Here is a 25,062-nt window from a genome sequence, read left to right on the forward strand (position 1 = left end):
AGAAAATGACGATGTGGGTAAGCAATAAAGAGAAACATTCAGGACTGGAGAGAGGAGGTTGCTAGAAAAAAAAGACAAGAAGGTGTGAATTGGAGTGAAGAAAATGGAAGTTTGAGATAGAGAGAGAAGGGGCAGAGGAGAGAGAGGGAAAGGTGAAATGAGCAGAGAGAGAGACAGAGGGTTAAGGAGAGTGAGGGGGAGGGAGGAGAGTAAGGGAGAGAGACGGAGGAGGGGCAGGGAGAGCCAAACATCCCCTGAATCTCTCATTTATTTCTTTGTTTTTTCTTTTACGTGGGATTAAAAAAGAGCTGAAGGAAGAGAAACAGTCAAAGAAATTCAGATCCTGGGAGAGAGAAATAGAGAGAAGACAGTCAGGTAGCAAGCAAGGGACAAATCAAGGCAAGAGAGAAGCAGAGAGCAGGAATGCAGACGCCAGAGAGGGGAGAGATGCCAGAGCAATAGGCAGAGGCTGGAGGAGAAGCAGCAGACACAGAGAGAAATGCAGGATTAAAAGGGAATTTAAGCAGCGAGAACATCAAAACCTAGAGGTGAAGTAAATACAGATAGAATGGGCTCGGGGGGGAGAGATGAGCGATATCAGCAGTCATTTTTTTTTTAAACATGTATTTATATAGCGCTAACATATCCCGTAGCAATCATTCCAAGGAAGGTGGGGAGAAAGAGACAGCAAGCAGGGGGAGAGACAGCTAAACAGGTGTAGAGGGGCTACAGTGGGAATACATTGCTGGTTGCAAAAGAGACAGCAGGGGGAAATAAACACACTGATTTTGTTTTAGCAAAGTGTGGGAACACCGAAGGTTGTACTCATTTATCCCAGCTGAGGCTCTTGATGCTCTCCTGTCTGGTGTGACATCTATCAGAGCGTTGTCATTATGCCTCACAGGCTCTAGATCTCTCCCACGGTGGCTCAGAACAATTTATCAGTGGATACCTTACAAAAGGTGGCAAGGTCACTATTAAAGAAGCTGGACCGGCACATTGTAGAGCAAACGGAACATCTAAAGGTAGCCAGTGAGCAGGAGAAGCTTTCAATGCACCTTTCACCTGGAAGAAACCTTTCTCCTGTGTATATATCATAGAGTACTTGGGAGAAGAAGGAAGCTTTCCAACTTGTCGTCAGGCCAACGGGTTACAAATGGGCCTGGTGGCCATTCCTACTACTAGCAGTTAGGATACACTGCAATACGACTGTTCCGAAATCAGAGCTGGCTGCGAATCCTACAAAGGGGAAAAGAGATAAATATGAAATATGGGTGGATTATTTGAGAAGGGAATAGCTATCTTTGTGTCTTTCAGACAGGCCACTTTCACAGTGTTGGGGCCACAGAGCTGGAAGAAGACCGCTCACATCTGACGAGAATTTCCACCACTCTGGAATTGGTCTCATGCATTGGAAGTTGCCCACAATCAGTAACCATTTATTGGACTCATGGAAAGGTGCCATGGGAAGCAGATGAGACAAGGACCTTGAATCAAAGACTGGTGTCAACCCAAGTCTCTCCGTGCAAGAGTTGGACTACAATTCCACAGAGAAACAGCAACATTCAGCCCTTGGTCATTAGCCACCCCTGGGCTAACAGACACAGGACGTGGGGCCTGGGCCAGAAGGCTTTTCCTCTCGTGGTATAATGTCTTTAGAACTGGATCGGTGACTAGCAATCAAGCCACTGCACATCTGGAGAAGCATCAGCAGAACAAGGTAAGAATTCTCATTCTCAACGGGCAGCTTCTGTGTTACCATGCTCATGTGGTGCATATGTCTGGGGTTGTCTTCATATATGGCTGCTTACATCTATAAAAGCCTCATCCCCGTGTTGATACAGGCACCCATGTCTTTCTCATATCTACTCAATGCATCTGTGATAGCAGCCTTGCTCCTTCGTATTTCTGTGTTGAATAAATGAGATTCTTCTGATAATGCCAAAATACTAATGTCTGTATATACTACAGTATTTCATATGTGTAAATGTACAGTTACATGGGTGTGTTTGTAGATGCATAATGGAATCATATGTACAGGAGCATGAAGCTAAGAGGATACATGATAGATAGATAGTGTAGATCGGAGGGCACCATTAATGGAAGAAACAAAATGTTAAAGAGTAAAACGTTTTTAAGTATAATTATTGTTCTTTAGTTTAAAATGATTTAAAGATTCAAAGCCAGATACGGCACAAAGGGGGATGATCTATTTTTATAGTGTATTAAACATCAAACTATATATGTGATTTTGATATTTGCTTAAGTAAATGAAAGGGCTGATTGTGTGTGCTGCAATGCATGCATAAATACATTGTTTATCTGCATGGAAGGCAGTTTTCCTTTAAGGATATCTATCTAACAGATTGACTTGCAGTCACGCTCATAACCAGTAAGACTCATTTATAGGTCATCTGTCTCACTGGGAGAGCCTCTTGGTCCCAGTGAAAGGTGTTCTCTCATGCACTGGGGTTGTAGTCACATTTCAACCTTGACCGTCTCGAATGAACGCAGAAAGGCTTATTTGCTTATTTGCAGAGAGGGATTCTCCCTAGTGGGAGCAGCTTTATCCATTGGATGAATGTAACTACCCTCAGTCTCTCTTGTGAGAGGGCCGTCTTTCATAGAAACAGAATTTTGACAGCAAATAAAAATGGTGAAGTGATCACAAGGTGGACAACAACCTCGCCCACTAGGGATTCTCGCTGTTAAAGGACACCTGCTCTGTAACAAAGCATATAGTCATGGGCTTATTTTCTAAAAGAAAGTCCTTTTCATCAGCATAGTTTTTTATTATTATTATTATTATTATTAACATGTATTTATAGAGCGCCAACATATTGTGCAGCGCTGATTTATGACGATGGTTTATTTATCATAAATTATAAATAATTTGACAAATTAGCCTTATATTTTAGAACGAAGGCTTCCAGTTCTATAGGCCTAATCCATGCAAGGTAACCCAATCCTGTAGCTACTTAGTCCCACTTTGTGGAAACCAACTCATTATTTGCCTACTCAGTGGAGATAAGTCTCAGCTATTTCAAGGTAGGCTCACCAAGTGGAACTCATTTTCCCCAAGGCAATATAAGTTAAAAGAAACCTACATTATAATTCTTAAATGGCTTCTCCCATTGGAATAAAGATTGGGTGTTTAAAATATATGACCGTATAGGATTTAAAAGCAGACTCTGTGAAATGTCTCTCATTATTCATTGGCAATCATTGGAAGATGAACTTATAGGTAAGAAGGCCAATGTCTCGTTCCTACAATGCTTGTGTTCTTTTGATTGTCAGAGGAGTCTTTTAAAATCTGTCATGTTAATTTGAAAACAATACATAGTAACATAGTGAGTTAAGTTGAAAAAAGACACACGGCCATCAAATTCAACCTTTGAACTCTATTTTAAACTGTCTAACTTCTAGCTGATCCAAAGTAAGGCAAAAAAAAAACCCATCTGAAGCCTCTTCAATTTGCCTCAGAAAGGGAAAAAATTCATTCCTGACTCCAAAATGGCAATCAGACTAGTCCCTGGTTCAGTTTGTACAATGAGTTATCTTCCATAACCCTGTATTCCCTTTCTTGCTGAAAAGCCATCCAACCCCTTTTTAAAGCTATCTAATGTATCAGCCTGTACAACTGATTCAGGGAGAGAATTCCACATCTTCACAGCTCTCACTGTAAAAAATCCCTTCCGAATATTTAGGCAGAACCTCTTTTCTTCTAATTGGAATGGGTGACCTCATTTCAGCTGGAAAGACCTACTGGTGAATAAAGCATTAGAGAGATTATTATATTATCCCCTTATATATTTATTATTTATACATAGTTATCATATCACCCCTTAAGCGCCTCTTCTCCAGCGCAAACAACCCCAATTTGGCCAGTCTTTCCTCATAGCTAAGATTTTCCATACATTTTACCAGCTTACTTGCCCTTCTCTGGACCCTCTCTAACTCAATAATGTTCTTTTGAGCACTGGAGACCAAAACTGTATGGCATATTCTAGATGGGGCCTTACCAGTGCTCTATAAAGTGGAAGAATGACCCTCTCCTCCTGTGAATTTATGCCCCTTTTAATACAGCTCAAGACCCTTGAAAATTTATTATCTTCAAGGTCCTGTACCAAAATGGATTTGCCTAGTGCAGTCCCATTAATGGTATAAGTGGCTTAGATATTTTTACATCCCAGGTGCATGACTTTAGATTTATCAACATTGAATCTCATTTGCCACTTATCTGCCCATATTGCCAGTTTGTCAAAATCCTGTTGCAAGGATGCCGCATCCTGGATGGAATTAATTGGGCTGGTTAGTTTTTTGTCATCTGCAAACAATACATTACTTACAATACTCTCCCCATAGTCATTAATGAACAAGTTAAATAAAAGTGGACCCAAACCGAGCCCTGAGGCACCCCACTAAGAACCTTACTCCAAGCAGAGAATCCTGTAGTTAGTTTCCTATCCATCCGCAACAGACCTTAGTTTAGAAAGCAGTCATTTGTAAGGAGGAAATGTTCAAGGTAAGGCAAGACAGGACAAGGCAAGGCAAGGAAAGGAGGCTAATGAGCTGGAACCATTAGCTAGGGGTGATGCCACAGTGCTAGTTTGGGAAGCCAATCCTCAGGCAAGGAGTATTTGGAGGGCAGAGCCAGCCCTGTTTGGCTGACTGCAAACCAGTCAGGCTGCTGCTGGGCTAGGTCTGCAAAGGCTAGGTAACGTATAGCGAGCAACCCTACAGGCTGCTCACCTGGCCCAGTGGTTACAGCATCAAGCCAGAAGCCCAAAGGTCTCTGGCTCGAATCTTAGCAGAGCCTGACAGTAAGACCAATCATATTCATTGCATTCTACTGAATCTCAATCTCCTCTTCTCTTTGGAGGTCTTACCAACTGGAAGAGATAGAAAGAAACTTTCCCCAGTCAAATTGAGGGCAGCTTCAGATGGGGTTTTGCCTTCAGCTATAAGTTAAGTGGTTTTTACTTGGAAGAAAGGTTCAACTAGATGGACACTGTGGTTTTCTTTTAACTTCATCCATTTCCTATATAATTATGTGAGACCAATCATTTTCACTACATTCTCCTGAATCTCAATTTCCTTTTCACTCCTCAAAGTATTTTCTGACTCTGTGGAGGTCTTTGCGACTGGAAGAGATAGAAGTCATATTATACTTATTAGGATTCATTCTCATTAACAGGTTAGTTGACTCTTCAGTTGCTACAAATTGTATTGAAAGCTCACCCATCCACAAGCATTTGAAAGAAGACACAATTATCATTAGGTATTTAGAGCACTGACTATACTATGGTTCATTAGAAAAAGACTTTACTCACTGGAATTCCCACACAGAGTTTCATTAATCACAAAGTGGCAATATATTCAGTATGCTCATTAAGTAGCAGGTAATCGTATTCTTTGGGAAAAACCTTCACGCACTGGAAGAATGTATTACAGGCTGAATTCCTCATTGGAAGACATCATATCATTTTAATATGCTGATACGCATTTTGTATCAAATCTGAAAAATTATTTCAAAAATACTGAGCTCAACGGAAGACAGGATAAATCTGACCAAACACTTAGCAATAATATCTCTATAAAAACTTCTGTATGATGGCCCATAGTACCCAACCAATATTCACGTACAATGGATCTCAGATGGTTCTAGAATAGGCAGATTTGAACATTTCATCTGCTGATGCACCATGCAGGCCAGGTCACAGTTTTGGAAAAGTCCATGCCTTGTGTACAGTGGCCACCCATTTGGCCCATGGGCCAATCAGGTGCACAGTCACCCCATGTATGGCATCCTTCACTTATTACTCAAGCTTCATTCAGTTAATGGAGCTTGAGTAATGCATGCTAGTAATGAATTGACACCAATGCATTTTGGCGAAATTGAGTAGGACTATCTGTCTTAAAGTGAACTTGACCTTTTTGATAAAATATATATCATCTTCCTGATGGTACTGTCAGGCTCAGATTTGGTCCTTTTTGGACCCTCTGGACATGTCTGTAGGGTTGCCACCTTTCTTAGTATAAAATACTGGCCTGTGGTTATAGGAGTACAATGATGCAATTGGGGTAAAGTAATGATGTAGGGGGCGAGCGACGTAAGTTGGAGGGCTGGAAGCCTACCAACAGGAACTTTGTGAGTATGGGCTATAAACTCTGGCTTGAATTACAGGATTTAGGGCGGTTTGAGGGTGGTGCTGGGGGTGGAATGACAGGTAGTTACAAATTTACTGGTAGGTACAATTACATTTATTGTGTCATTAACAGCATTGTAGTTTCAGATGGGGATTTAAGCAGTGGCAGAACCCATCAGCATTGTAGTTTCAGATGGGGATTTAAGCAGTGGCAGAACCCATCCATGTAGCCACCAAGAAGATCCCTTCTGGAGGGGATTGGGGCCCGGCTGCATGGTTTGCACCTGTGCCCTAGGCTGCTTAGTTATATTACTGGATTTAAGTACAAACAGATGCCTGAAAAAAACAAGTGCACTATAACATGGACTGATACAAGATGGTGGGCAGTGAATTACTGCACGTTAATTGTCCTCATAAGATATCTTGTTCTCTACATCGCTTGCCTGTTGAAGGCAACTGGGGTGATGAGTGTGGTGTTAAAGCAATGCTATGTCTATGTGTCAGCCATTGATGTATAGAGCGTGTAAATACTGAGACTATTAGAAATTGGGCAATTGCTTATTAGACGGAAATGCCACTTGATAAATTGTAGCATTTTCCACCGTAGGGTCAGTACCAGTCATTCCATGGCAGTAAGACTTGCCCAACAAAACATTGTATTTTTTGGAAATCCAAAAAACCCCAAAACAAACTCAATAAGAAGCAATGCAACTCAAAGAATAGTCGTTCATCTGAACACAAGGCCTATTCACTCAACGGTCATTTACTGTCATTAACTGAATGAATGGTAGCATGACTCATGGCAAGGCAGTGCATTAACTGACTCATAATAACACTAAATAAACAGTTAGGGCCATAAATATTTGGACAGACAACTTCTTCTGCATAAAAATGTGAGGAACTAAAGCCACAATCACTTCATTTCAGGGGCTCAAAAGTCATTGGACAAATTAAAAAAATGAAAATAAAACATTAATTTCTAATACTTGGTTGAAACCCCTTTGCTGGCAATGACAGCCTGAAGTCTTGAACTCATGGTCATCACTAGATTCTGGGTTTCCTCCCTTTTAATGCTCTGCCAGGCCTTTACTGCAGCGGCTTTCAGTTTCTGTTTGTTTGTTTGTGAGCCTTTCTGTCCGAAGTTTAGTATTCAACAAGTGAAATGCATGCTCAATTGGGTTCAAATCAGATGACTGACTTGGCCATTCAAGAATATTCCACTTCTTTGCTTTAATAAACTCCTGGGTTGCTTTGGCTGTATGTTTTGAGTCATTGTCCATCTGTATTATGAAACACATCCCAATCAATTTGACTGCATTTAGCTGGATTTGAGCAGACGGTGTCTCTGAACACCTCAAAATTCATTTGACTGCTTCTGTCCTGTGTCACATCATGGATAAACACTAGTGTCCCAGTGCCACTGGCAGCCATGCACGCCCAAGCCATCTGCCGTTTTACATATTCCACGTTCTACGCCTTCTTCATACTTTTTTCTTGCCATCATTCTGGTAGAGGTTGATCTTTATTTCATCTGTCCAAAGAATATTTTTTCAGAACTGTGCTGGCTTTTTTAGATGTTTTTTTAAACAAAGTCCAATCTAGCTTTTCTATTCTTGATGCTTATGAGTGGCTTGAACATCACAGTGCACCCTCTGTATTTACTTTCATGCAGTCTTCTCTTTATGGTAGACTTGAATTTCGATATGCCTACCTCCTGGAGAGTGGTGTTCACTTGTTTCTCTTCACCATGGAAATGATTCTGCGATCATCCACCACTGTTGTCTTCCATGGACATCCAGGTCTTTTTGCATTGCTGAGTTCACCAGTGCTTTCTTTTTTCTCCGGATGTACCAAACTGTAGATTTTGCCACTCCTAATATTTTAGCAATTTCTCAGATGGTTTTTTTTCTGTTTTTGCAGCTTAAGGACGGCTTGTTTCACCTGCATGGAGAGCTCCTTTGACCACATGTTGTCTGTTCACAGCAAAATCTTCCACATACAAGCACCCACCCTCAAATTAACTCCAGGGCTTTTATCTACTTCCTTGATAGACATAACAAAGGCATTGCCCACACCTGCCCATGAAATAGCATTCGAGTCAATTGTCCAATTACTTTTAAACCCCTGGTCCAATCACTTTTGAGCACCCGAAAGGAAGTGATTGTTTTACAAAAAAGGCTTTAGTTCCTCATATTTTTATGCAATCTTTTTGTTCAACCCACTGAATTAAAGCTGAATGTCTACAGTTCAACTGCATCGGAGTTGTTTCATTTAAAATTCATTGTGGTAATATACAGAACCAAAATTTAGAAAAAAAAGTTGTCTGTCCAAATATTTATGGCCCTAACTGTAACACTATGGCCCAACGCCTGGCAGTTTTATTCAATGATAACACTAACTGGAAGACGGTGCCACTCTAATTAATGCAATAACAGTAGAGAATAACAGTAGGCAGTTTTACTCAACGAAAGGCAGTGCCACTCACGTGGTGGAAACCTGACTCAATAGGTGGTGCCATTAGTCTTCTAAACTGGAAGATATTCTTGATCATTAGACATCATTGGAAGATAATGCTGCTCAGTTAAGCCTGTCTTGTATGCTGGGAAGGCTCAATTTGGGAGGCTTGATGCTATAAGGCTGAGAGCTTGACAAACACATGACAATAAATGTGCAGTGATTCACTGCCCACCATCTTGTATCAGTCCACATTATAGTGCACTTGTTTTCCACAGACATCTGTTTGTACTTAAATCCAGTAACATAACCTGCATCCTGGCCCCCCACCCCCTCTGGAATGGATCTTCTTGGTGGCTACATGGATAGGTTCTGCCACTGCTTAATTCCCCATCTGAAACTGCAATGCTGTTAGTGAAACAAATGGTACCTACCAGTAAATTTGTAACAACCTGTCATTCCACCCCCAGCACCACCCTCAAACCAGCCTAAATCCTGTCATTCAAGCCAGAGTTTGAGCCATTGTACATGAATATTGGTTGGGTTGGGGCATACCTATCTTTTTATATATAAATTATATTAATATACTATATATATAGTACATTACACTATCCAACTATTAATGTAGGACAGCCTCAAATCATCGGATGCTTGTAATGGCCTGGGTGGAGCTGGCTGGGGCTTTGACTAAGACAGGGGTCCCCAACCTTTTTCACCCCTGAGCAACATTCAGTAGTAAAAAGAGTATTGGGCAATACCAGCACGTAAAATGTCATGGGGTGCCAAATAAGGATTGTGATTGCCTATTGGTAGCCCCTTTATGGATTGGAAGTCTACAGGAGGTTCTGTTTGGCAGTACATATGCAAACCATACAACCAAATCTTGCCTCCAAGCCTGGAATTCAGAAAGAAGCCCCTGCTTTGAGGCCACTGGGAGCAACATCCAAGGGGTTGGTTAGCAACATGTGGTCTCAAGCCACTGGTTAATAATCACTTGACCCAGGCACAGCTTACTGGCCAAAGCTTTTATTTAATCACACAACAGTTGTACACATAACAAGTGCATAGTGATTAAATGTTGAATACATTACATGACTTAAACATTGTATAGCAAACCATCTCATAATATCATATAACAATTGAAGTATTACATGAAAACTGTCAGTCTGCCATTCCTTTATGCAATGTCAGCTAGCCACAATCCCTAGCTCAGCAGACATGCAGAACACCATTCAGATCTCACCACTCTGATCTACTCTTCCTTTTCCAAGTTGAACTGATCACCTTCATAGAATTACTCTCCATGCTTGAGTTCTTACCGTGGTTACCCACCTTAGGGGTTAACCATACCTTTTTATACCGTCCATACCATGCGGATCACCCTGACAAAATGACAAGGACCCGCCATAATATGTGTGCTTGGACCCCCATCAAGCACGCATATGACCAAACTTTTTGCTCCATTTTGGATGCCTATTATGAACAAATCGTGCCCTATGTCTTTCAGGTCCACGTCATCGGTAGCATAGTAAGCTCCCGGACTTTCCAACTCCTTGTGGCGAATCAGTGCCCCACTATTGCTCTGTATGAATTTTCCCACTGCTTTATTCACCTTTATTCTAGCTTTGTTGATGGCTACCACAGACCTAACATCCCTCCAAACTTGTCGTGGGACAATATCTGACCTTTTAATAAATATGGCTATAAACTGGAAACGTGACATGTACAAGCCATCCTCATGTATCTAAAACATGACATACTGTGTGACATACTCTGCCTATGTGTGCCCTGCTCTGCCTGTGTGTGCCCTGCTCTGCCTGTGTGCCCTGCTCTACCTGTGTGTGCCTTGCTGTGCCTGTGTGTGACATACTCTGTCTGTGAGTGCCCTGCTCTGCCTGTGTGCCCTGCTGTGCCTGTGTGTGACATACTCTGCCTGTGTGCCCTGCTCTGCCTGTGTGTGCCTTGCTGTGCCTGTGTGTGACATACTCTGTGAGTGCCCTGCCTGTGAGTGCCCTGCCTGTGTGTGCCCTGCTCCACCTGTGTGTGCCCTGCTCCACCTGTGTGTGCCCTGCTGTGCCTGTGTGTGACATACTCTGCCTGTGTGTGCCCTGCTCTGCCTGTGTGTGCCCTGCTCTGCCTGTGTATGCCCTGCTGTGCCTGTGTGTGAAATATTCTGCCTGTGTGTGCCCTGCTCTGCCTGTGTATGCCCTGCTGTGCCTGTGTGTGACATACTCTGTCTGTGAGTGCCCTGCCTGTGTATGCCCTGCTCCACCTGTGTGTGCCCTGCTGTGCCCGTGTGTCACATACTATGTCTGTGTGTGCTCTGCCTGTGTGTGCCCTGCTCTGCCCGTGTGTGCCCTGCTCCTCCTGTGTGTGCCCTGCTCTGCCCGTGTGTGCCCTGCTCTGCCTGTGGAACATAAGCCTGGTATTTGTTCCAAGGCCGGAACTAGGGGTAGGCAGAGTAGGCGGCCGCCTAGTAGTGATGTGCGGGTCAGGGTTTTCTTGACCCGAACCCGACCCTAACCCGCCCTGCTGCAACCCGCGCCCGCCCGCACCCGCGCTTCTGGGATCCTTTTATAGACCCGCGCCGACCCGGCGATGACGTCACAAAAGGGGCGGGGCGAGCAGACGTAAGACTATAAAACCTAGGTACATATTTGGGGTAATATGATAGATTTTTGGCTGCTGCCAGCACAGGTACAGATTGGGAGCAATATGAGGGATTGGCTGCTGCTGGTTCAGGTGCATGGTGTAATATGGTGGCTGCTGACACAGGTAAATATTTGGGGACAATATGATGGATTTTGGCTCCTGCTGGCACAGGTACAATTTCGCGACAATATAATGGATTTTTGGCTGCTGCTGGCACAGGTACAGATTGGAGCAATATGAGGGATTGGCTGCTGCTTGCTCATGTACATGCGGTAATATGGTGGCTGCTGGCACAGGTACACAGATGTTTGGGGCAATGTGATGGATTTTTGGCTCTTGCTGGCACAGGTACAAATTAGGGGAAACATGATGGATTTTTTTGGCTGCCGCTGGCATAGGTGCAGGTTGGGGGTAACAATATGATAGATGTTTTGTCTTATGCTGGCACAGGTACATATTGGGGGCTTGGGGGAAATCTGATTAACTGCCATTGGCACAGGTACAAATGGGGGCAATATGATGGCTGCTGGCACAGGGGGCAATATGAATGGTAAGGTGGGAAAATGGTAATGCAGGACTATGTGAGGGGAGGCACTGATTGAAGCCCTTGCCTAGGGTGCCAAAATACCTTGGCCTGGCTCTGATTTGTTCTGGGGGTTTGTTAGCATTTGAAAATAAATTATTGTTAGGGGCCCCTAAGTTGTTTAATCATGTGCTGGGGGTGCTGTGTTATCCAATACTCTGTATTATAGAATGAATGGAGGATGCTGATATAACAGAACTGTGCTGCAAATCTTCCTTTATTAGGAGTGTAAAAAACTACATGTTTCAGGCACACATGCCCTGTCACATGCCACTTGACAAAGGGCATGTGTGCCCGAAAAATGTTTGTTACACTCCTAATGAAGGAAGATTTGCAGCAGAGTTCTGTTACCTCAGCGTCCTCCATTCATTCTATAATACTGAATTGTGTGGTTTAAAAACAGGGAGTGGTCAACACTGACTTCCATTATCGGCCCTCCACTATGTAGGCTGGATAAATTCGGCCCTCGGTACCACAGAAGTTGGACAGCACTGCTGTACAGGAAAAATTGCAAACCCGCCCTCTTTTTATCGGTTTTGGAATTTCTAACCACTATGTAGAGGCCCTCCTTAGGGAGGTGCATGTGCTCCCACTATAGCCCCCCTGACCCCCTTGGCTATTACTCATCAATTCCGAAATTCAAAATGAGGGATTAAAATGCCAGCCTGAATAATGCCACTTCATACTGAGAGCCTGTGTGACCACAAACTCCTTGGTCATGTCCTTCCAACCCATCAATTTAAATAAGAAGGCCAATGCCGCCATTCTTCTTGAGAGTAAACTCACTGATGTTGCCTCCTTGAAGTATAATGCTAACTGCCACAGTAAAATGTTCTGTCTGTCTGTTTCACTACTCTCACCCCCACTCAGCGCTTCGAGCTTGAACCATTCCTGCCACACTTTATAACTATCCCAGGTGGTTGGTGTTACTGAGTTTTTTACCCATTCTAGCATACCTCGCACACGATTTTCCAGAGATGTGCTGGGCAACGACTCCATTCTATGCCTGCTCATGATGCCAACTTCCTGAACCTGTCCCACAGGAAGCGAGATAGAGAGTCAGCAATGTCATTGACAACCCCTGGCAGATGTTTAGGCCAAATACAGTTTCCAATTGTAAGAAAGGGCCTTAACACTACTGGGTGTGAAGATGAAGGTAAATTATTTATAGCCATCGCTACTGACATATTATCAGTGGGGAAAAGGACAGACTTGTTGACAAATCGTTCCCCCCAAATTTAAATGGCCACCCAAATAGGGAACAACTCCAAATATGTGAGATTACCCGTAAGGCTGCACTGCTCCCAAGCCTCCAGCCACTGTTTGGCACACCAGCTGCCATCCAAATATGCTCCAAAACCCAGTGCACCCTCTGCATCTGTGAACAAGTGAAGGTCAGTGTTTGATTCTCTCTCTCCTAACAAATATGAGTTGCAATTGTAACTCTCCAGAAACTGCTCCCATACCGCTAGGTCTACTATGTGGCTCTTGTTTAGCCAAATTAAATGGTGCGGTAGTCTTACCCCTGACGTCGCCATTGCCAACTGCCCTGAAAACTCTCCCCATTGGCATGAAGTGAAAAGGAAAGCTTGGCCAGGAGTGACTGCATCTTCCTTAGAGTGACCTTCTTGGATGACCCGGCATAGTGTATCTCTGTCTGTAAGCCCCTTATCTTATCTATAGGGAGCCTACACATCCCTTTAACTGTATCTATCTCGATGCCAAGGAATTTTAAACAAGTTGTTGGGCCTTTCGTTCTTTCTTGGGCTAGCGGGATGGCAAATTTTATCACCACATGCTGCATGGTTTGCAGCAACACAGCACACACAGTGGAATTGGCGGAGCCCAGGCACTATAAATCATCAAGGTAATGTATCATGGAATTCAGGCCAGCGCATCACCAAACACCCATTCCAGGGATGTGCTGAACACCTCAAACAATGTGCATGATAGAACATCCCATTGGCAGACATCGATCAATGTAGTAACCCCCTTGAAAATGACAACCCAGAAGATGTAAGGAGTCTGGATGAACCAGTAACAAACTAAAAGCTGATTCAATATCCGTCTTGGCCATGAAGGCGCCTCTGCCTGCTTCCCTGACCAACCAGATAGCCTCATCGAATGATTTGTATGATACCTTAGTCAGTTCCTTGTCGATATCATCATTTACCGAACCCCTGTTGGGGTACGATAAGTGATGAATCAATCAGAATTTCCCTTGTTCTTTTTTAGGTATCAATCCCAGCAGGATATTGAGTAAGGGCAGGTCTTTGAACGGACCTGCCATACACCCCAAACTGACTTCCTTTTACAATTTCTCCCTCACCAATTGCGGGTTGTCATTCACAGATTTTAGATTCTTCAAGCTATTATCTAGCATGACCTCCATTCAAACCACTGATCAGCAATTTGGCCTTTTCTTTATCCCTTTAGCCAGAGATGCATCTCACTTAATCTTACTGGCGTCTCCCTTTTTGGTATAGTTATCCCTTGTTTGGGGTGAACCAGCCTTGTTTTTTTTAAACATCTTGACAATGGGTGTGATCCTGCACATGATCATTCATGTTTGAATCGACAAGTGCTCCTTCATTTGCAGTGGCTGTCACAGCCAGCAAACTCCTTATTTGTGGGCTCCGGCCGAGCTGGCCCCCCCCGGAGCCCCCCTGAAAGGCGCGGCTGTATAGCCCTGATACCTTTTGTAATTCATGAGCCTCATCCAGAGGCCAATGTCTCTATGGTCCCACTGCAAATCCTGCCTGATCGCCATGCTCATCATATCGCAGCCAAGCTAGGCCACCATATACCCTGTGGGCCTCCCATATGCAATATAAGTAATAACAATGCCGTGCATTGCTCTGGATGCTTTTCACCTATCACTCTGGCCATGATTGCATATGCCTGCAACCAATTTCCAAAGGCCCTAGGGATCAAGTGGAATCGAATTTGCACCTGGCAACTCACTGCCTTCTATTGCTGCGGCACTTGGGGGCTGGAAAAGTGAAATGCCTGACATGGTCCTGACTCTGTCGCCTGTCTGTTCCCATTTTGCTGTGGTGCCTCTCCGTATTGGCTTGACCCCCTGGTGTGTCTCCCGTTCCACTCCCTCTACTGCTAATGTATCTTTAATGAGGCAGCACTACTCTCCGGTATGTGCCGCGGTGGTACTCTTTCCCTGCTGGCATTCCATAGGGAAGAGGAACGTGACCATACCGCTTCCTCTGGTGGCGGTGTGACTCCCTGACAGGAGGCCTGGGTCGCCATGCCCTCCATACACCTGCCGTCATTATACCGCTGCTTCCTGTACCGCCCATCTGTCCCCTGTGATGTCTCTGGAACCATCTGCCTGAGCCATCCTACTCCTCACTGCGTCACCTCCGACCGCAATTGCACCAAAAGTACTTCAATGTTCGGCTCCATCAGGTTAGTGCCTGCCGACCTGCTTCACACTCTTCCAAAATGGCTGCCGACTGACTCTCCTTTTGGCACCTAAAACATCCTCCCCCTACTATCAACCCCCTTTTCTCTTGGCCACTTCCATTGACCTATCACCGCTCAGTGTGCTGGCCTACTCATGCCACCCTTCCCCCTATGCGTCACTCATCTCCAGTTCCCTGAACTAAGGGGTTTGATATCTGATATCATATGTTGAGCGCTATGTAATAATAATGATAATCTACAGTGATATCCAACCCATCATGTTATTTGCATGCATTAGAACTGAACTATGGTGGCTGGAGGGAACATGAATTTAGGTTTGTACACCTGCATTCGGGCAGGCTCTATCTCATTTGTATACCGGTAATTTGTAATACCCTTAACAAAAGCCCTTGGCCCTCCGGTGGAAACTTATCTTTTCTTCATTTTCTGCCCCTCTCGCGATGTGTCCCTGCCCCTTTTGCATCACTACCACCATGGCTCCGCCCCCTTTTACATCACAGCCTGCCCATTGAGTTACCTCCCCCACCACTGACCAGTACATTTTTTTAAAAAAGGTGGCAACCCTAACTGGATCTGGACTGTGGATTTCCCATCTCTGTGACACATGTAGTGGATCTCCGAAGGAATTTAGGAAGCTTCTTCTACACCAGCATTCCAAGATCAGTGTGGATTAAAGCTGCCAGGCTGCTATCCTGCTATCCTGCTCTGCCTCACGGGGGTTATTTCTCTTTCACTACCAGTTGGTGAGACCTTCACTTTACACACCCCGGGTTGCATAAATCTGGTGTTGCAGCACATAACTCTGATCATACTACTTTGGTATATCCTGCAGACCCCTAAGTGTGCACACTCACTATTCTTAAAGTGACAGTGGACATTTTCATACAAGGGGTGAGACTTATATTGTCTAAAGTTGTTGTTATTTAGCTGTTCTTATTGCATTGCATATTAAAATGCATATTACATTTCTAACATTACAAATTATTGCTTAACTGCCTATTGTGTGGTTTATTGTTTGCTATAATTGGTACCAAAATCACTGCTATTGCAGTTCCCAGGGAGTTGTATACCCACCAATATCTGGTTTTAGCCCTGGGACTTAACTTATCCAAACCCCACAAATCTATACTGTTAGCGCCACAGTGTGGCCCTGGATATTCCTGGCAAAAAAGGGTTTCATTAGCAATACAACAATAAGAAGCATGTTTGGAAAATCCAAAAACCTTCATACCCTGGGAGTTTGGAGCTTCATTGTTCTGTATAATGTGTTTCTACAGGGGGCGCTCACACTTTGAACATATGGCAGATAAGGGGCCAGTAGGATTAGAACGATTAGTGTGCATAGTTGTCAGATCGTTGCTGTATCACACTAACAGTGGCGCATGGGCAAGCTGTGTCTGTGGTTGGCATCTCATTGACACATGCCACAAACACAATCTGTATGACCTACTAACAGTTCCACAATGGTCCCTACACAAATCTGATTGCCCACATCAGTTAGTGTTAGAGTACTCACAATATTCATCCCAGCACCTTTTTCTTCTTGGGCACTCATGGGAACAATTCTTAAAGCCACACTAAAAAGTTTTGAGGGACTTCTCAAACTCTTCAGTGGCATTCACAGTCAAACACCTATAACACTAATTTGGTTACTGTCTCTTTAAATAGCAACTTACCCTTGGCAATCCAGGGGCCCTCAGTCCCTTTTGCATATGAAAAGTATTGGGAACTGGGAATTACAGTGTAGTGCCTCCACCTAGTGAACATTGAGGAAAACACCTCAGAGGAGGGTTCCACTAGGAATAATAAAACACACAATTGGCAAATGAACAAATATAAACTTTATATAAGTAGATTTTCTTGCCTGATAAATCTCTTTTGCGTAGGCCCGTACTGTCAGTGCAGGACGTATGGGGTTAACTTCTCCTCTCTGGAGGCAGGACAAACATAATTGAATCTTTTAGACTCCTCCTCTTCCTGTGTCTCCTGTATCCCCAGTTTCTTGTAAAGTCTGTGAATGGAGACACACAACATAGAGAGAGACTAATTCCCTAACTAACTCAGGCACGGCAGCAACCGGCACCCCACCAGAAAGAAAAGGGCGGGATGCTGCACTGACAGTACGGGCCTACGCAAAAGAGATTTATCAGGAAAGAAAATCTACTTTTATGCGTACGGCCCTACCTGTCAGTGCAGGACGTATGGGGATGTCCCAAAGTCGTCTAAAAAAAGGGTAGGGTAAACTATAGAACTGGAACCATAGAGAAAAAAATAACTTGATGGAAGCTAACTATGTGCTACTGCTGCTTGTAGCACCTTCCTGCCAAACTCTGAATGACTGGAATTAAAAACATCAAACTTGTAGAATTGTGAAAAAGTATGTGGGGATGACCAGGTGGCTGCTTTACAAATCGCTTCCAAGGAAGCCTCTTGAAGAAAAGCCCATGAAGTACTAACCTTCCTAGTGGAATGGGCAGTAATTTGTATCTGAGGACTTAGACCAGCTGTGGTGTAAGCCTCCGAAATGGTAGTGACAAGCCATCTAGCAATAGAACGTTTAGAAGCAGGAAACCCCACTCTGTTTCTCCCATGAAGGACAAAAAGGGCATCTGACTGTCTAATAGACTTGGTCTGAGCAACGAAAGTCCTTAATGCTCTAACTGGATCTAGAGCAGTAAACTCATCTTTGGAATGCTCTGAATTTAGAGATTGAAAAACAGGAATTACAATGTCCTGGTTGACATGAAAATCTGAAACCATCTTTGGCAAAAAAGTTGGATTCGTACGAAGTACTGCGTTGTCTGGGTGAAACTTTAACCAGGGAGGTTTGCAGGAGAGCGAAGCCAACTCAGATACCCTCCTAGCTGAAGCTATGGCTAAAAGAAACACCACCTTGAGAGTAACATATTTTAACTCTACGGACTCTAAAGGCTCAAATGGAAGTCGTTGAAGTGACTTTAAGACTAAGTTGAGATCCCACTGAGGAACTGGCCGCCTGGATGGTGGTCTGAGTCTATATAGGACTTGAAAGAACAACTTCACTTCTGGCAGAAGTGCCCACTGAATGTGAAAAAGGGCCGCTAGAGCAGATGTCTGAACCTTTAGAGAATTTATGCTAAGTTTCATGTCAAAACCCGTGTGCAAAAATTGTAAAATTTGAGGAGAGTGACAACTGTCCCATAGAATGCTGTGTGCCTCGCACCAAGAAAGGAAAACACGCCAAACTCTGTGGTAGGCATTAGCTCCGAGCAGGGCAAACAAAAAACTGGGGATACAGGAGACACAGGAAGAGGAGGAGTCTAAAAGATTCAATTATGTTTGTCCTGCCTCCAGAGAGGAGAACTTAACCCCATACGTCCTGCACTGACAGATAGGGCCGTACGCATAAAAACAGTTTAACACTGGGGCAAACTAATACACACTTCACTCCTACACTGGGGACACGTGGGGCACTACCTAAACCACGATTAGGTGCTAAACTGTTACTTTACACAGTCCTTGGTAAATATCACAGTCGCAATCCTCCGGAAGGGGTTAATAACTACACAGTTCAAATGATTGTCCCTTGCCCAGAGCTCTTATTCCACAGGTAGCACTACCTTATTCCCCAAAAGTACCTCTCCCTTTTGAAGTTGGCAGTAGCTTCCTCGTAGCAGGTAAATGGTTAAAAGCTGTCTTCAGTATGGGGCCCCACGCCTGTATCCGTACCAGTATCCTCCCTTGGGTGGCTCAGAGGAATTCACACTGGAGATCACACACAGCTCTGCAGCAGAATCAGTCTCACTAGTGGCACCTTTTTCCTTCTGAGTTTGCAGCAACTTGGCAGGGGACAGGCTGGGCTCAATCTCCCTAGATTCAGCAGCTTCTTCTCTGTTCCTTACAGTCTTACAGCTACTCACGCTGACTGGCTCTGTTCTCTCCCTGGGAGACCCCGTGCATTTGGCTCCAAAGTCAGTCACACCCTTTCTCCCAAGGATGCACTGGGGTTCCCAGCCAATCGGATCGCTATCCAGCATGCAACTGGGCTGGATGATGTCACAGGCAGACAAACAGGGGAAGGATTCCTCATGTCCCCTACACACCATTATTCATAGTCCTTATACTGCATGGGAAATGACACCCCATATCATATTTCTGGGCTCCCTGACTACACAGTCCTACTTATCTCGAGCTACTAAAGCTAACCCTACCACAGGTAAGACCTCTATTACTGGGCCAACAACCCGGACTTATATCCACCCTCCTCCTTATAAGGAAGTACACAATCTACAAGGTTAGTTCCACATCCACTTCTCTTTAAAGGGGAAGTAAACCTAGTCGGCGCAAACCCGTCCCGCTGGGCAAATGCCCCTAACTTGTTACTTACCGGCGCATGCGCGTGACTTTTGGCGCATGCGAAGTAGATGCATACCGGCAAAATGATCCTACTGCGCATGCGCCAAAACGGTGTTCACAGCAGGAAGAAGATCGCGTGGAAGAAGATGTCGTCGGTGAACTCCCTGGACTGGACCTGCGCAGAAGGGTAAGTAACAAGTTAGGGGCATTTGCCCAGCAGGACGGGTAGGCCAGGGGGGAGGAGGGAGGGTGGGCAACAAACGGAATGGGGGGTGGGGGGTTTGCGCCGACTAGGTTTCCTTCCCCTTTAAGGAGCATGGACACGGGATGCAAAGACCTCATAAGAATCCCTGTATTGTGACAATTGAAAGCAACACTCTGCAGTCTACTGTTCAGGTTCTTCCTGCTCCATGTATCCTATAGGAGGCTGTTGAAGGTCTAGTTAAACATTTGTTGGAGAGCCACAGATCTTTACAAAATTTTCCAAACTCATGCCAAATGGTAACAGCTGTCTGTAGGATGTGTAGGATCCTATCAGAATAGTCCCAAACAGAACATATGCCTGCCTTTCTTACTGATGCAAAAGGCCATTGTGTAGATGGGCACCCACAATTCTGGGCATCTTTACTCTACAGGTATGGGATCCATTATCCGGAAACCCTTTTATCCAAAAAGCTCTGCAATACAGAAAGGCTGCCTCCCATAGACTCCATTTTTTCTCTGTAATAATAAAGCAGTAGCTTGTACTTGATCCAAACTAAGATACAATTAATCCTTATTGAAAGCAAAGCCAGCCTATAGGGTTTATGTCATATTTACATGATTTTCTTGTAGATTTACAGAAAGATCCGCTATCTGGAAAACCCCAGGTCTTGAGCATTCTGGATAACAGGTCTCATACCTGTACAAGGAATTATGCTGAATTTAAAAAGACAGTAGGGATACATCTAAGGCAGTGCTGTTTGACATTGAAGGCTAGGTTATCTAATAGATTACATAAGTGCCTATTAGCACAAGCAAGCTGTGAGCAATAAAAATGCCCAACTGTCCTGTGGGTATCCAGCTCTCATATAAACTATCATCAGTCTGAACATGGTGCTAAATGTAATATTTTACTAGGAATTCATGAAGTTTTTAATAAAAAGGAACAATTTTTAAGACTTTCTCCCCTGAAACTGTCATTAATATAGTTAAAAATAAACCCCTAGGGATAAAAACTTTTTTTATTAGCCTCTCCACTAATGCTGATTGTGATCACTGAGAAGAGCCGTATTGACTGGAGTAAGTAGCAGCCCGAGGAAGGAAGAGTTCATCTGCAGTATGCTTGCTAATGTACAATATGTACAGTATTAGCCACGCAGCATGGGTTTTTAATATTGGTTCAAACTTAAGAGAAAGAGAGATAGCAGGGATATTTTTATATGTATCCCTTACCTGGGAGATGTAGTTTGATAACTGGTTCCTCCTGTCTATACTGTGTAAGAGGAACATTGGCAGAGGTTGCCACTTCACCCCATTGTTAGGGCCACTAAACTCCACTGTGCTATCCCTGCACTGTCCTTGCAGCTGCGAGCCGGCTCGTCTTATACTTGATGCAACGGTAAACCATCTGATATCATCTCTCCAGGCGTGCTGATCAGGGAACTTGCAATGAACGACACTGTAGGCTTGTGTGTTGCAAAACAAGTTCAGTTTATTATGGGTAGTACTACAACTTATATAGCATAGTAAACAAAGAGATTCCATTGTGATGTCATACACAATGTGATTACCCTATATTTGGTAATGTTTGAACACCTGAGTGGCTATAGTACGTTTACACGGTCTACAGCTGGTGTGTATTTGATAAGAAGCATACTTGTGCAATCAAGTGTTCAGGCAGGAAAAGACATTAGCCCCTTGCAATCCCTTTCAATCCCCCTTTTAGTCACATAAGTGACTATACGCGAGCAGCATGAATAAGCTTAAGTTGCAAGCCCTCAGAAGAAGTAATTAAAGATGAAGTTAATTTCCTGTTATAGGGAATTATACAGCAGAAAAGAAATGAAACAAAAATTAAGACAATCAATAAGGTGACACCGATCTGAGCTAAGATTTTTTGCCAATGGAGTTATACCAGAAGGTGGTAGTGCCATTATAAGTTTCTATATATATTATATCAATATTAATATAAATTAATAATAATATATCAATATTAATAATATACCTGAACCCACTTACTAGGTTTTCTGGTTCTTTTGAGCAAGCAGACAATGAATCCACACCAATGAGCGTATAGTAAAGTGATGTATTGTAAAATAAATCAATTGATTGTTCTACATAAATGATTACACTTAGAGACTAAACAAAAATTACAATATTTACAGTTACACATTACACAAGTCTACATAGTTGTTACCAAAAAGGCAGGGGAATAGAGTTCGGCTTCATCTCTGCCTTCCCCTCTGGTCTTCATTCCTCACATGTCTTGTCCCAGGCTTCTCTGGCTTCTCCAGGTCTCTAGCTGCCTCCTCTCAGCTGCCCAGCTCACTCTCTGCTGCCCCGCCCCTTCACATGTCTCCTCATGCTCTTTTATCATGGGTTCTCACCTGCCCCCACAGAAACCCTCCCAACTGTCAAGATTCTGTGATAAACCCCCGACTTGCCTACATCCTGTTGAGCAAGTTTTCTCGCATACACAACCAGTTTTATGGTCCCCACAGCAGACATAGGCCTTAGTAGTCACAGGAAAACCTTTGTTATGATAATCAGGGCTTCATGTAAATTCCCTGAACAACAGCTTTCATATGAAATAACTAAATCAAGATGGCAATTTCTTACACCATCACTTTGTTTGATTGCAACTTATCATTCATTAGTAGACTGACCTCCTAAGGTGGCGATGGGGTTTGATCGTTCATGGCGATGGAGTGTTGTATTGCTCTTGAAAAACTGGTAACAAACTGATCCCAAGGGGCTGTGAGGGTTTGGGTAACATATGCAGTTAAGGATTATCATAATCGGGAAAAATAGAGAAAGGAAAGTGCCAATTATGCACCATAGTGCATATTTTGTGGACTTCCTCATCATCATCGGTGGTAGGGGTGTGAGGTCCTGAGACGTCATCTTCGGGTCCTTCTGTGACGGATTTGGTGGTGGTGTCATGTTCCATTTTGTCAGCTTTACTCAGTTCCGGCATTGGAAGTGTTGGCGCGAGTTTCACTCGTGAAGCGTGGATCCAATGGTCACTGGCATCGGTGAGGACTGCTGTCCGTGTGATGGCAATCACTGAGACTCGTGGGCCAAATGGGAATCCCCCTTTTCGATAGCGATGGAGCTGTCGAACCACAACAGGATCGCCTGGGCGAAATGGGTGGGTCGGCTCCTGGGGGGGCAAAGGAAAAGACAAAAAAACATCACCATAGATGCCATTCAATGTAGTAATAAGATTACGTACATACTCCTCCTGAATTAAATTAAGATCAGTGTGTTGGATGACTAAGGGGCCTTTGACCCAGGGAGTGGGAAATGGGCGTCCCATGACAATTTCAAAAGGAGATAATTTAGTAACTGAATGTGGTGTCATGCGTATTTCAGCTAGCACTGCAGGTAAAAAGGACTTCCAATTAGTCCATGTGCAGATGTGGCTTTGGTGAGCTTATCCTTTATGGTGCCATTCATTCGCTCAACACCACCGGCACTCTGTGGATGGTAAGGAATGTGAAACTTCCATGTGATTTGTAAAGTGGAAATTAGAAGCTGGAGGACCTTACTAACAAAAGCTGGGCCATTGTCGGAATTAATTTGTTGCGGACAACCAAATCGGGGTATGATGTCATTAACTAGGAATTTGACAACGGTTTTGGCGTCCTCGTGACGGCAAGGGAAAGCTTCTACCCAGCGAGAGAAATGGTCGGAAAAAATGAGCAAATATTCCTGTAGTTTGCCAATCTTAGGAATATGAGTAAAATCAACTTGCCAGTGAGAAAAAGGTGCAATTGGGGGAGGCAAATTTTGGTGTACTTTGTGTGTTCCTAAGGTGTTGGCCCTAAGACAGGTGAGGCAAGTTTTAACAAAGGTAGAACAATGCTGTCTAAGGTTCTTTGCGATGAAATGTTTTTGCATTTCAGCCAAAGTGAGCTTAGAACTCCTATGGCCAATGCCTTGAGCTTGAGAGATAAGTAGGGGTAGACTGCTTTTGGGGATACCCACTTTGCCTTGGACAGAATAAAGACCAAACTGGTCAAGGGTAAGATTTTGCTGTTCCCAAAAATGCAGGTCAGTCTGAGTGGCAAATGTTTGCAAACATGGGGATGACAGTGGGAGTGGCAAAGGATGCAGTAGTTTTGGCAATCTGGTTTGCTAGGGCATTACTGAGGGAAATCTCGTCAGTTCTGTTGGTATGTGCCCTGCAATGGATAATTGCAATTTCGGAAGGAAGTTGGATGGCCTGTAAAAGATTATCAATGAGGGCAGGGTGTGCGATGGATTTCCCATCTGCAGTAACATAACCTCTTTATTGCCAAATTTTGCCAAAATCATGAACTACCCCAAAAGCGTATCTACTATCACTGAATATATTAACGGGGCGGTTGGCAAACAAGTGACAGGCCCTGGTGAGTGCTATAAATTCTGCTGCTTGTGCAGAATTAACAGGGATAGACTTAGTCTCGAGTACAATATCAGGGAGTTGGACAACTGAATATGCTGCTTTGTAGGTGTAATCGGAAGGCCTGGAGCAGGAACCATCAACAAAAACGTTAGTAGCATGTGGCAAAGGAATGTCAGTTAGATCGAGTCGAGGTGAGGTAGAGTAGTGGATAGATTCAACACAGTCATGAGGATCGAGTATAAAAGAATTAGTAGGGTCAGACAGATGTAATAGAGCATGCAGTACGGCAGCAGGCCCTTGAGTGTTGATTGCGTATTTGATCTGTAAATTTGCAGTACCTAATAGAATAACTTCATAACCATCTTTGGGAGGTCATGTGTTGGGTGGTAATGTTTTTACAGGTGTCTTTGACATACAAATGAAAAGGTTTAGCATAATTAGGTAAACCAAGCGCAGGTGCTGTAACCAATGTCTGTAGGAGAGAGTGAAAAGCATTAGTCATTTGTTCAGTCCATTGTACGTAAGGTGGTGCATCCGTACGTAAGGTGGTGCATCCTTTTTAGTACATTGTCTTAAGATATTGTCAAAGTAAAAACAGTTCGGTATCCATTGACGGCAAAAGTTGACGATGCCAAGGAAGGACAGCATTTCCTTTGGAGTTTTGGTCTCCATCACTCAAACAGGACATTATTGTATTAGAGAGGGTATAGAGAAGGGCAACTAAGCTGGTAAAAGGTATTGAAAACCTTAGCTATGAGGAAAGACTGGCCAAATTGGGGATGTTCACGCTGGAGAAGAGGCGCTTAAGGGGTGATATGATGACTATGTATAAATATATAAGGGGATCATATAACAAT

General features: G+C 43.8%; 1 protein-coding gene and 1 long non-coding RNA gene across 5 annotated transcripts in view; one reads left to right on the top strand and one right to left on the bottom strand.

The window, feature by feature from the left end:
• The first annotated feature begins 261 nt into the window (after nt 1-261).
• LOC108712655 (adhesion G protein-coupled receptor L1-like) overlaps nt 262-25,062 on the top strand; it is a 442,227-nt gene continuing 417,426 nt past the window's right edge. For all 4 annotated transcript variants that reach the window (XM_041588058.1, XM_041588060.1, XM_041588059.1 and 1 more), the window contains exon 1: nt 262-1,720. The gene's annotated coding sequence lies outside the window, so the exon portion shown is untranslated. The remainder of the gene's footprint in view (nt 1,721-25,062) is intronic.
• Nucleotides 12,144-21,881, bottom strand: LOC108712654. Its single transcript, XR_005966568.1, has 3 exons — nt 21,049-21,881; nt 13,124-17,290; nt 12,144-12,870 (listed from the first exon to the last, which is right to left on the bottom strand). It is a non-coding gene; the product is annotated as an uncharacterized LOC108712654 (long non-coding RNA).

This window comes from Xenopus laevis, chromosome 3S (assembly GCF_017654675.1).
Source record: "Xenopus laevis strain J_2021 chromosome 3S, Xenopus_laevis_v10.1, whole genome shotgun sequence".
Taxonomy (NCBI): Eukaryota; Metazoa; Chordata; class Amphibia; order Anura; family Pipidae; genus Xenopus; species Xenopus laevis.